General features: G+C 54.1%; 1 long non-coding RNA gene across 1 annotated transcript; it reads right to left on the bottom strand.

The window, feature by feature from the left end:
- Positions 1–1666: 1666 nt before the first annotated feature.
- Positions 1667–11100, bottom strand: LOC122463628. The gene is made up of 5 exons (XR_006287172.1): positions 11073–11100; positions 9341–9367; positions 8564–8599; positions 2444–2470; positions 1667–1702 (listed from the first exon to the last, which is right to left on the bottom strand). It is a non-coding gene; the product is annotated as an uncharacterized LOC122463628 (long non-coding RNA).
- Between the last annotated feature and the right edge of the window lie 751 nt (positions 11101–11851).

Consider the following 11851-nt stretch of genomic DNA (forward strand, 5'->3'; position numbering starts at 1 on the left):
ATGTGGCAGGGGAGTTTCATTGGGGATGGGATACCTGAGAGCCTGTAACCTGAGCCGGGAGGGGGAGGTAACACCTCTGCCCGGGAAACTGGACAAAGGCTGCAGGAGAGAGCCTGCTGGAGGGATTTTGTTTTCAGTTTTGGGCTGGGTGTGGAATGCAGGGAACCCCAAGGCTGGGGTCTAAGCTCCCTGCCCCCCAGAAGGACTTGACTGAGGGGTCCTGGTTGTACCCACAAGCTCTGTTTTGGACTGTGTTCCTATTGTCCAATAAACCTTCTGTTTTACTGGCTGGCTGAGAGTCACAGTGATTCCCAGGAAGAGGGGTGCAGGGCCTGGACTCCCCCACACTCCGTGACACTCCCAGATCAGCCTTTAAACAAATTGCCCCTGGGGGCAGCACCGCCAGCTGATGTAATTGTCGGGAATGAGGGGATGGAGTGTCATACCCGAACATGTGTCATGGAGAGAGGCCTGCCCTCCTGTAGTCTGTCACCCAGCCTCAGACCTCCTATTTCTGTGCCAGACAATCCTTCTGTGGTGCTGTTTTGCAAAAGTGGGTAGCTCTAGAGTTAGTGGTTGGCAGGAGCTTAGCTGGGGAAGGGTCCATGGGGCTGTATGGCCCTGGCTTTACTGTCCATCCCTAGAGCCGTGGAGTCAGGTCCTGTCTCGGCTCCTAGTGGAACAATGTGAATGGTGAGGCCCATCAGAATGTACCTCACAGAGCCCAGATAGAGCATAGTAGTTTTTGGAGACTGTTCATTCCAGGCCCAGGCCTATACTAGGAGGGAGGGAAATGGGGCAGGACTGCGGCGTTAAGGGCTGGGATAGCAGGGAAGCGGTGGGTGGGGACTGAGAGATGCCAACAGAGCTGGGGCTGGGGGAGGAAGCCTGGGGCGGGGATAGCCGGGGGCTGCCGGCAGGGGTGGCGTTTGTCCATGGGGACCTTCTACACAGCTCAGTTCCAGGGCCCCTACCAGTGACCTGGCAAGTGTGATGTGTGCAAGGTCACGCTGTGCAGAGGACACCATTCAGAGCCCTGGGTAGCACTGAGCAAAATGGAGCAGCTGACGCCTGGTGGACCAGGTGTGGCTTTCAGGGGGCCCCTCGCTGCCTCGGGGTTCCCTGGAACTGTACGGCTTGCAGGAACCTAACACCACCACTAGCTGCACACTGGGATTGAGGGTCATTGCAGAGCTGTGGGACTGGAGCGGCCAGGGCTGAGACAGTAGGGGATTGCAGGTGAAGATTGAGTGGCACCAGCAGAGCTTTGTGTATGGGAGTCCACGGCTGGATAGCAGGGGGCGGCAGGTCCAGATTGAGGGACCCTGGCAGAGTGGTGGCAGGGAGCTGTGGGTGGGCACGGGGGACCAGCAGAGCAAGTCAGAATTGCGAGAGATGCATAGAATTGCAGGGAGGAAGTTTTCCCAGCCCCTGCTTAAGTCCTGCTATTCCATGTGCACTAAACTAATGCTCTGTCATTAAGAATGATACTGAAATATGAGCTGCAAACACTGCAGTGTTTGAATATTTCCATGACAGGGGGAGATAATCATGAAGGTAACCTATGATTCTAAGGTGACTGAAGTCCGTACAGTGTGTGTGGTGATTTTCCTGTCACGTTAGAATGTGAAAGCACAGACATGTTTACTAGGGACTATCCAAGTACCTGATTCCAGTTCCTTGTTCTTCTTCTCCTTAGATGCTAAAATGGGGAAGAGAAAAGAGTTAGACACAGACATGCTGTGTGATGCTGTGTGCCCCATAATGACTGGGGTTAGTGTCAGCCACACTCCCGGCCCCAGTGCAGGAGCCAGCAGCTTGGATAGGAGCAGGGCTGGCAGTTAGTGATACGCACCAACGTGCAGGAGGCCTGGGATCCGCAAAGCGTCTAACTATGATGGAAGACGTGGGTCTGGATCCCGATACAGCTCTGACATTCTCAACCCTTCTGTCTAAGGAGAATTCCTTTTCTGTGTTACAAGTAGTCCTTTGGAGCATCAAAGCTACGTACTCCAGGTGTAACTAGGGGATGGACGTGCAGATGATTGGGGCTCACATCTGGGATCTGGCCTTGCCAACAAAGCATGGAAACATGAGCCATGTTCTGGAAAATGGCCCAGAAGAGCCTGCACTCCAGCACTCATCTACAGAGAGTGGCTGGCCCCCTTCTCTCGCATCAGAACAATGTGATTGGCATTGGATTGTCAAAGGCCAGGTGACACCTGTCTGTCTAACCAGACATGAGAGCAGGTGACCCTGTGTCTGCAGCGGAGAGCTCACAGTGCTGCCGTGGGACTCGGTGACCCTGATGTGACTCTGATTTTGGCCCAAACTGTTCCCTGAGCCCTACTCTGCGGTGTTGGTGCCTCTGGATCTGCTCAGCACCGTGTGTGGCTGGGAGCCTCTGCCCAGGGGCTCTCTAAAGGAAAGTGGATAAACTTACCAAGCGTCTCACGCAGCTCCTGGCATTCTGGGGAGAGAAGAAAAGGAGACCATCATGGGTTCAGTGTGGGTTGTTCCAAGAACAGTGACATGAGACTGTTCCAAATTTTGGGTACATCTACACTGCAGCTGGGAGTGAGCTTCCCTGCTTGGGCAGCAGACGCGTGTTCGCTCTGCTTGAGAGAATGAGCTAAAAGCAGGGGGGTAGCTGGGGGTAGCATGTGCAGCCGCTTGGGCCAGCTGCTCAAATACCAACTCACTTGGACCCCCAGGTACGTACTTGGACGGCCACCCTGAGCCGCTGCCCCGGTACCCCACCCACACTGCTGTTGTCAGTGCACTAGTTCAAGCAGAGCTAGCGTTTGTCGGCTACCCGAGCTGGGAAGCTCCCTGCCAGCTGCAGTGTAGACGTACCCAATGAGCCAAGGGTCTCCGAACTGACAGCACATGTCAGACAAAACTGTTGGTAATGAAGAAAAAAAAGGTCTCAGATCAGCCCCTAAACAGAGCCCACAAATTGCCCTGGGTGGACAGCACCCCCAGCTGATGGCACAGCCGGGAATGAGGGAAGGGAGCATCACACCAGAACATGTATCAGGTGGAGAGAGGCCTGCACTGCTGCCGCCTGTCACCCGGCCTCAGACCCCCTATTTCTGTGCCAGGCAATCCCTTTGGGGTGCTGATTTGCAGAAGTGTGTAACTCTAGGGTCAGTGGTTGGCAGGCGCTTAGCTGGGGAAGGGTCCGTGGGGCTGTGTGGCTCTGGATTAATGCACACCCCTCGAGCCACGGGGTCAGGTCCTGTCTCGGCTCTCATGAGAACACTGTGGGTTGTGGCTCAGAATGTGCCTCACTGAGCACGTACAGAGTGTAGTAGGGCTCGGAGTCTGTGTTCATTTGAGGCCCAGGCCTAGAGTAGGAACAGGGGAGTGCGGAGGGAGAGAACAGGACTGGGGAGTTCAGGGCTGGCATAGCAGGGAGGTAGTGGGGGGGGGGGGAATGAGGGACACCAGCGATGCTGTGGGGAGCACAGGGGGACTGTGGCTGGGGAGTGAGGGGCACCAGCAGAGCTGCATGCAGGGAACTCAGATATTTTGCAGGTCAGAACTGAGATCTATCCACAGACCTGCATGGCGGAAGTTTGCCCAGCCCCTGACTCAGGGCTTGTCTAACCAGCCCCGTAGTTCAGCGTATGGGGCTGTGATTTGCAGCATGCGCGAAAGTGCTGCTCTGTAACTGCCCTGTGTGGATGCGGCTGGTGTGCACTGAACAGTACCTAGTTCGCACTAACACAGTCCTCTTCAAATAGAACTGCAGAAATGCACACTAGGAACCTTTTAATTCACGCCCACAGCATCTACACGGGTTGTTACACTTTGGTCTCTGATCTTCTGGTAGCCTGACCTGGCCTGGCTGCTGGCTTGTGATCCCTGTTCTGACCACTAGGCCTGACTGCCCATGTCCTGGTTCTGACAGTCTGCATGGACAACGTAGGCTACAGAGTGGGCCTGGTGCTGGGCGAATGGATCCAGCTACTCAACTGCTACCTTCTGGAGCGCCAGACATGCTTGAGGTGGCCGCCTGCCTTCAGGGAGCCAACAAAGCCCTGCAGACCCAGGTCGTCCAGCTGGCCTCGGAGAACCAGCTATTGCAGGAGCCAGTAGGACAGCTGCATGTGGAAAATGCCGCACTCCAGACATGGCCCATGGAGCCCTATTCTCTGATTCATTTGCCTGAATGGTTTGACGGTAACTGCCAGCGATTCCAGGGATTTACCAAAGTCACCTTCAGTTCATGATGCGTCCTCAGTCCTGCCCTAGTGATCTTGTAACAGGGAGCCTGCTTATCAGCCTTCTGTCAGGGGAAGCATGAGACTGGGCCTCCCCTTCCTGGAGGGCGACAGCCCGGTGCTGTAGGACTGAAGGGCAAAAGTCTTAAACAAACTGCACCTCCCGTGGGCCCTATTTTTCTCAAGATTTGATTTCATCATCACATATGGTCCCAGAAGGAAAAATGGCCAGGCCAACGCCCTGTCCCATAACGTTCTCAGCACAGCTCCTCACCAGGATATACTCGCATTGATACGCTCTGCCTCTGCCTCAGGAATTCCGCTTGAGAAACAAGCCATTGTCAACAAACAACTGCAAAACTACCAGGAAGGGATGAGGTACAGGAGGGAACCTATCTGTGTTCCCCCAGGCTAAGCAGTAGTTGTGGTCCTGCAACTGTGCCATGATTTTTCTCTAGTGGAACACTTGGGGAACTGTAAGGCCCAACGGTTAATATCCCATCCCTTTGGGTGGCTCCAGATGCACCCCAAAATACAGTCATTCATTGCCTCCTGTGATTTTTGTGCCTATGGCAAGATGACATACACACCTACTGTCTCCTCCAACCCTTGCAGATCCTGTCTCAACTCTGGGTGGCTATCACTGTAGATATTATTCTAGAAATTCATAGCAATACTGACAGTAGTGGATACTTTACCAAAATGGCCCTCTTGGTCCCCAGCACAGGCGTAACCTAAGCTGCAGGGATGGCCCAACTATGTATAAACCAGGCAGTCCGCCTCCATGACCTTCCAGAACGCATCACCTCTGATCAGGGGCCTGAGTTCATGGCCCAGTTCTGATGCGAGGCCCTTTGCCTGATGGCATTCCACATGTGTCTTTTCTCCATTTACCCTCCCAAGTCCAGTGTGCAAAAGGAAAGGACCAACCAGATCATCGAACAGTAGCTGTGATGTTATGCCAGCCACCACCAGTCCTCGCTTCTCCCTTCTGCAGAGCTTCCACATAACAACACAGACCATACATCTGTGGATCAAAGACCATTTCCCACTAACTAAGGATACCACTCCTGATTCCACCTGCAATTCATAGAATATCAGGGTTGGAAGGGACCTCAGGAGGTCATCTAGTCCAACCCCCTGCTCAAAGCAGGACCAATCCCCAACTAAATCACCCCAGCCAGGGCTTGTCAAGCCTGACCTTAAAAACCTCGAAGGAAGGAGAGTCCACCACCTCCCTAGGTAACCCATTCCAGTGCTTCACCACCCTCCGAGTGAGAGAGTTTTTCCTAATATCCAACCTAAGCCCCCCGCAGTGCAACTTGAGACCATTACTCCTTGTTCTGTCATCTGCTACTTCTGAGAACAGTCTAGATCCATCCTCTTTGGAACCCGCTTTCAGGTAGTTGAAAGCAGCTATCAAATCCCCCCTCATTCTTCTCTTCTGCAGACAAAACAATCCCAGTTCCCTCAGCCTCTCCTCATAAGTCATGTGCTCCAGCCCCCTAATCATTTTTGTTGCCCTCCGCTGGACTCTTTCCAATGTTTCCACATCCTTCTTGTAGTGTGGGGCCCAAAACTGGACACAGTACTCCAGATGAGGCCTCGCCAATGTCCAATAGAGGGGAACAATCACGTCCCTTGATCTGCTGGCAATGCCCCTACTTATACATCCCAAAATGCCATTGGCCTTCTTGGCAACAAGGGCACACTGTTGACTCATATCCAGCTTCTCGCCCACTGTAACCCCAGGTCCTTTTCTGCAGAACTGCTGCCGAGCCATTCGGTCCCTAGTCTGTAGCGGTGCATGGGATTCTTCCATCCTAAGTGCAGGACTCTGCACTTGTCCTTGTTGAACCTCATCAGATTTCTTTTGGCCCAATCCTCTAATTTGTCTACGGCCCTCTGTATCCTATCCCTACCCTCCAGCGTATCTACCTCTCCTCCCAGTTTAGTGTCATCTGCAAACTTGCTGAGGGTGCAATCCATACCATCCTCCAGATCATCAATGAATTAATGTCACCCTTCTCCAGCCCTAAAAGGGTTAAAGGCCAGCCCTTGGAGAGGGCTGGGGCTGAGAGCCAGTAAGAAAAGGCTGGGAGGCAGCCAATCAGGGCCAGGCTGGGCCCTATAAAAGAGCTGCAGGGCCAGAAGGAAAAGAGTCTCTCTCCAGCTGTGGAGGGAGAAGGACTTAGCTGCTTGGGAATAAGGTACATTGGACAGAGCAGTGGTGGGAAGGGCAAGAGGAGCTGGGGAGCCTGGGAATAGGTAGAGGCAGCTGGTCCAACCCCCTTGACAATGATGAGTGGCCATTACAGAGTGCAGTCTGCCCCTTGAGACCGGGGGCTAGATGATGACTGGCAGTAGCCACTGAAGCAAGGTGGGTGTAGAGGGGTGGGGGTTCCCTTGGGAGGGGAGACCCAGAGTGTGGGGGTACTGCTGGGGGCAGAACCCCAAGGTAAAGGGGCACCAGGGTCTGGGAGGGACATTAGGGCCTGAGGCAGGTGAGCCACCAGCCATCAGGAGGTGCGCCGAGTGCTGGGAAAGAGCTAATGCCCAGGACAAACAGCAGGAGGCGCTGCGTCGGTGAGTCTGCAATCTGCTACATTAATGAACAACAGACAAGGTCCCTGTGACGCAGCAGGGAGGGGGGAGTGTTGACCTGGGAATGTGGCAGGGGAGTTTCATTGGGGATGGGATACCTGAGAGCCTGTAACCTGAGCCGGGAGGGGGAGGTAACACCTCTGCCCGGGAAACTGGACAAAGGCTGCAGGAGAGAGCCTGCTGGAGGGATTTTGTTTTCAGTTTTGGGCTGGGTGTGGAATGCAGGGAACCCCAAGGCTGGGGTCTAAGCTCCCTGCCCCCCAGAAGGACTTGACTGAGGGGTCCTGGTTGTACCCACAAGCTCTGTTTTGGACTGTGTTCCTATTGTCCAATAAACCTTCTGTTTTACTGGCTGGCTGAGAGTCACAGTGATTCCCAGGAAGAGGGGTGCAGGGCCTGGACTCCCCCACACTCCGTGACACTCCCAGATCAGCCTTTAAACAAATTGCCCCTGGGGGCAGCACCGCCAGCTGATGTAATTGTCGGGAATGAGGGGATGGAGTGTCATACCCGAACATGTGTCATGGAGAGAGGCCTGCCCTCCTGTAGTCTGTCACCCAGCCTCAGACCTCCTATTTCTGTGCCAGACAATCCTTCTGTGGTGCTGTTTTGCAAAAGTGGGTAGCTCTAGAGTTAGTGGTTGGCAGGAGCTTAGCTGGGGAAGGGTCCATGGGGCTGTATGGCCCTGGCTTTACTGTCCATCCCTAGAGCCGTGGAGTCAGGTCCTGTCTCGGCTCCTAGTGGAACAATGTGAATGGTGAGGCCCATCAGAATGTACCTCACAGAGCCCAGATAGAGCATAGTAGTTTTTGGAGACTGTTCATTCCAGGCCCAGGCCTATACTAGGAGGGAGGGAAATGGGGCAGGACTGCGGCGTTAAGGGCTGGGATAGCAGGGAAGCGGTGGGTGGGGACTGAGAGATGCCAACAGAGCTGGGGCTGGGGGAGGAAGCCTGGGGCGGGGATAGCCGGGGGCTGCCGGCAGGGGTGGCGTTTGTCCATGGGGACCTTCTACACAGCTCAGTTCCAGGGCCCCTACCAGTGACCTGGCAAGTGTGATGTGTGCAAGGTCACGCTGTGCAGAGGACACCATTCAGAGCCCTGGGTAGCACTGAGCAAAATGGAGCAGCTGACGCCTGGTGGACCAGGTGTGGCTTTCAGGGGGCCCCTCGCTGCCTCGGGGTTCCCTGGAACTGTACGGCTTGCAGGAACCTAACACCACCACTAGCTGCACACTGGGATTGAGGGTCATTGCAGAGCTGTGGGACTGGAGCGGCCAGGGCTGAGACAGTAGGGGATTGCAGGTGAAGATTGAGTGGCACCAGCAGAGCTTTGTGTATGGGAGTCCACGGCTGGATAGCAGGGGGCGGCAGGTCCAGATTGAGGGACCCTGGCAGAGTGGTGGCAGGGAGCTGTGGGTGGGCACGGGGGACCAGCAGAGCAAGTCAGAATTGCGAGAGATGCATAGAATTGCAGGGAGGAAGTTTTCCCAGCCCCTGCTTAAGTCCTGCTATTCCATGTGCACTAAACTAATGCTCTGTCATTAAGAATGATACTGAAATATGAGCTGCAAACACTGCAGTGTTTGAATATTTCCATGACAGGGGGAGATAATCATGAAGGTAACCTATGATTCTAAGGTGACTGAAGTCCGTACAGTGTGTGTGGTGATTTTCCTGTCACGTTAGAATGTGAAAGCACAGACATGTTTACTAGGGACTATCCAAGTACCTGATTCCAGTTCCTTGTTCTTCTTCTCCTTAGATGCTAAAATGGGGAAGAGAAAAGAGTTAGACACAGACATGCTGTGTGATGCTGTGTGCCCCATAATGACTGGGGTTAGTGTCAGCCACACTCCCGGCCCCAGTGCAGGAGCCAGCAGCTTGGATAGGAGCAGGGCTGGCAGTTAGTGATACGCACCAACGTGCAGGAGGCCTGGGATCCGCAAAGCGTCTAACTATGATGGAAGACGTGGGTCTGGATCCCGATACAGCTCTGACATTCTCAACCCTTCTGTCTAAGGAGAATTCCTTTTCTGTGTTACAAGTAGTCCTTTGGAGCATCAAAGCTACGTACTCCAGGTGTAACTAGGGGATGGACGTGCAGATGATTGGGGCTCACATCTGGGATCTGGCCTTGCCAACAAAGCATGGAAACATGAGCCATGTTCTGGAAAATGGCCCAGAAGAGCCTGCACTCCAGCACTCATCTACAGAGAGTGGCTGGCCCCCTTCTCTCGCATCAGAACAATGTGATTGGCATTGGATTGTCAAAGGCCAGGTGACACCTGTCTGTCTAACCAGACATGAGAGCAGGTGACCCTGTGTCTGCAGCGGAGAGCTCACAGTGCTGCCGTGGGACTGGGGTGACTCTAATGTGACTCTGATTTTGGCCCAAACTGTTCCCTGAGCCCTGCTCTGCGGTGTTGGTGCCTCTGGATCTGCTCAGCACCGTGTGTGGCTGGGAGCCTCTGCCCAGGGCTCTCTAAAGGAAAGTGGATAAACTTACCAAGCGTCTCACGCAGCTCCTGGCATTCTGGGGAGAGAAGAAAAGGAGACCGTCGTAGGTTCAGTGTGGGTTGTTCCAAGAACAGTGACATGAGACTGATCCAAATTTTGGGTACATCTACACTGCAGCTGGGAGTGAGCTTCCCTGCTTGGGCAGCAGACGCGTGTTCGCTCTGCTTGAGAGAATGAGCTAAAAGCAGGGGGGTAGCTGGGGGTAGCATGTGCAGCCGCTTGGGCCAGCTGCTCAAATACCAACTCACTTGGACCCCCAGGTACGTACTTGGACGGCCACCCTGAGCCGCTGCCCCGGTACCCCACCCACACTGCTGTTGTCAGTGCACTAGTTCAAGCAGAGCTAGCGTTTGTCGGCTACCCGAGCTGGGAAGCTCCCTGCCAGCTGCAGTGTAGACGTACCCAATGAGCCAAGGGTCTCCGAACTGACAGCACATGTCAGACAAAACTGTTGGTAATGAAGAAAAAAAAGGTCTCAGATCAGCCCCTAAACGGAGCCCACAAATTGCCCTGGGTGGACAGCACCCACAGCTGATGGCACAGCCGGGAATGAGGGAAGGGAGCATCTCACCAGAACATGTATCAGGTGGAGAGAGGCCTGCACTGCTGCCGCCTGTCACCCGGCCTCAGACCCCCTATTTCTGTGCCAGGCAATCCCTTTGGGGTGCTGATTTGCAGAAGTGTGTAACTCTAGGGTCAGTGGTTGGCAGGCGCTTAGCTGGGGAAGGGTCCGTGGGGCTGTGTGGCTCTGGATTAATGCCCACCCCTCGAGCCGCGGGGTCAGGTCCTGTCTCGGCTCTCATGAGAACACTGTGGGTCGTGGCTCAGAATGTGCCTCACTGAGCACGTACAGAGTGTAGTAGGCTCGGAGTCTGTGTTCATTTGAGGCCCAGGCCTAGAGTAGGAACAGGGGGGTGCGGAGGGAGAGAACAGGACTGGACAGGACTGGGGAGTTCAGGGCTGGCATAGCAGGGAGGTAGTGGGGGGGAGGGGAAATGAGGGACACCAGCGATGCTGTGGGGAGCACAGGGGGACTGTGGCTGGGGAGTGAGGGGCACCAGTAGAGCTGCATGCAGGGAACTCAGATATTTTGCAGGTCAGAACTGAGATCTACCCACAGACCTGCATGGCGGACGTTTGCCCAGCCCCTGACTCAGGGCTTGTCTAACCAGCCCCGTAGTTCAGCGTATGGGGCTGTGATTTGCAGAATGCACCAAAGTGCTGCACTGTAACTGCCCACTAAGCGGTACCTAGTTCGGCCTGAGGGGGTGTAGCGGCCCCACGTGGATGCTGCTGGTGCACACTAAATGGTACCTAGATCACACTGACGTAGTCCTCTTCAAATACGACTACTTTAATATAAACTAGGCAGCTTTCAGTTTACACCCACAGCATCCACATGGGGTTGTTACAGCTCAGCACTTTAGTGTGTCCTGCTATTCACACCCCTGTAATCTGAACCACTGGGCAGTGTAGACCTAGCCTGAGTCCTGCCATTCCATATGCATTAAATTCACTCTCTGTTGTTTAAGGACAATAGTGAAATAGTGAGCTGCAAATAGTGAAATGGTGAGCTGCAAAGTCTGCCATGTTGCCTTATTTCTAGGGCAGGGAGAGATGGTCATGAAGGAGACTCAAGTACATAAATTGTAGGAGGATTTTTCTCTCTCATTACAGTGTGAAAGCACAGACACTCGTTTACTACAGGATTAGACAAGTACCTGATTCATAAGCCTTGCTCTGCACTTCTGAAATAGGGGGGAGGAGAAAAGAGTTAGACACAGAGACAGGGGTTGTGTGATGCTGTGTGCCCTAGAACAACTGGGGTTAGTTGCAGACACCCCACAGTCACACTCCCAGCCCCAATGCAGGAAGGAGTAGCTTTGATAGGATCTGGGTTAGTGGTTAATGATACGGACCAACACACAGGAACCCTGGGATTTACAAAGTATCTAACCTTGGCAGAAGACTTGGGTCTGGATCCTGATACAGCTCTGAGATTCTCAACCCTTCCGTCTAAGGGGAATTCCTTTTCTGTTACACTTACAGCCCTTTGGGGCATCAAAGCTACACGCTCCAGGTGTAACTAGGGGATGGACATGCAGATGATTGGGGCTCACATCTGGGATCTGGCCTTGGCAACAAAGCATGGAAACATGAGCCTGAGTCTGGTCTCTTGCTCATCTCCACATTCTCAGAAATATCCCAGAAGAGCCTGCACTGCAGCAGTCATCTATAGAAAGCTTTGAGTTAAACCGGTGCAGGGCTGTGTGTAGAGCAGGCCTTGGGCTGGTGGAGCAGGGCCAGTAGAACCATGGGGAGGGGTCAGTTACTCCACAGCGACCCCTCTGGCTAGTTACAGAACAGCACTGATTGCTAGGGGAGTCCCAGCCAGCCCTCCCCAGCTGGTGGAATGGTGGCTGCAAGGGTGCATGGCAGAGGGCAAAGGAGATGAAAGAGGGGATCCTCAGGAATCTTCTGGGTTGTGATTGATGGGAGA

This window comes from Chelonia mydas, chromosome 23 (genome assembly GCF_015237465.2).
Source record: "Chelonia mydas isolate rCheMyd1 chromosome 23, rCheMyd1.pri.v2, whole genome shotgun sequence".
Taxonomy (NCBI): Eukaryota; Metazoa; Chordata; order Testudines; family Cheloniidae; genus Chelonia; species Chelonia mydas.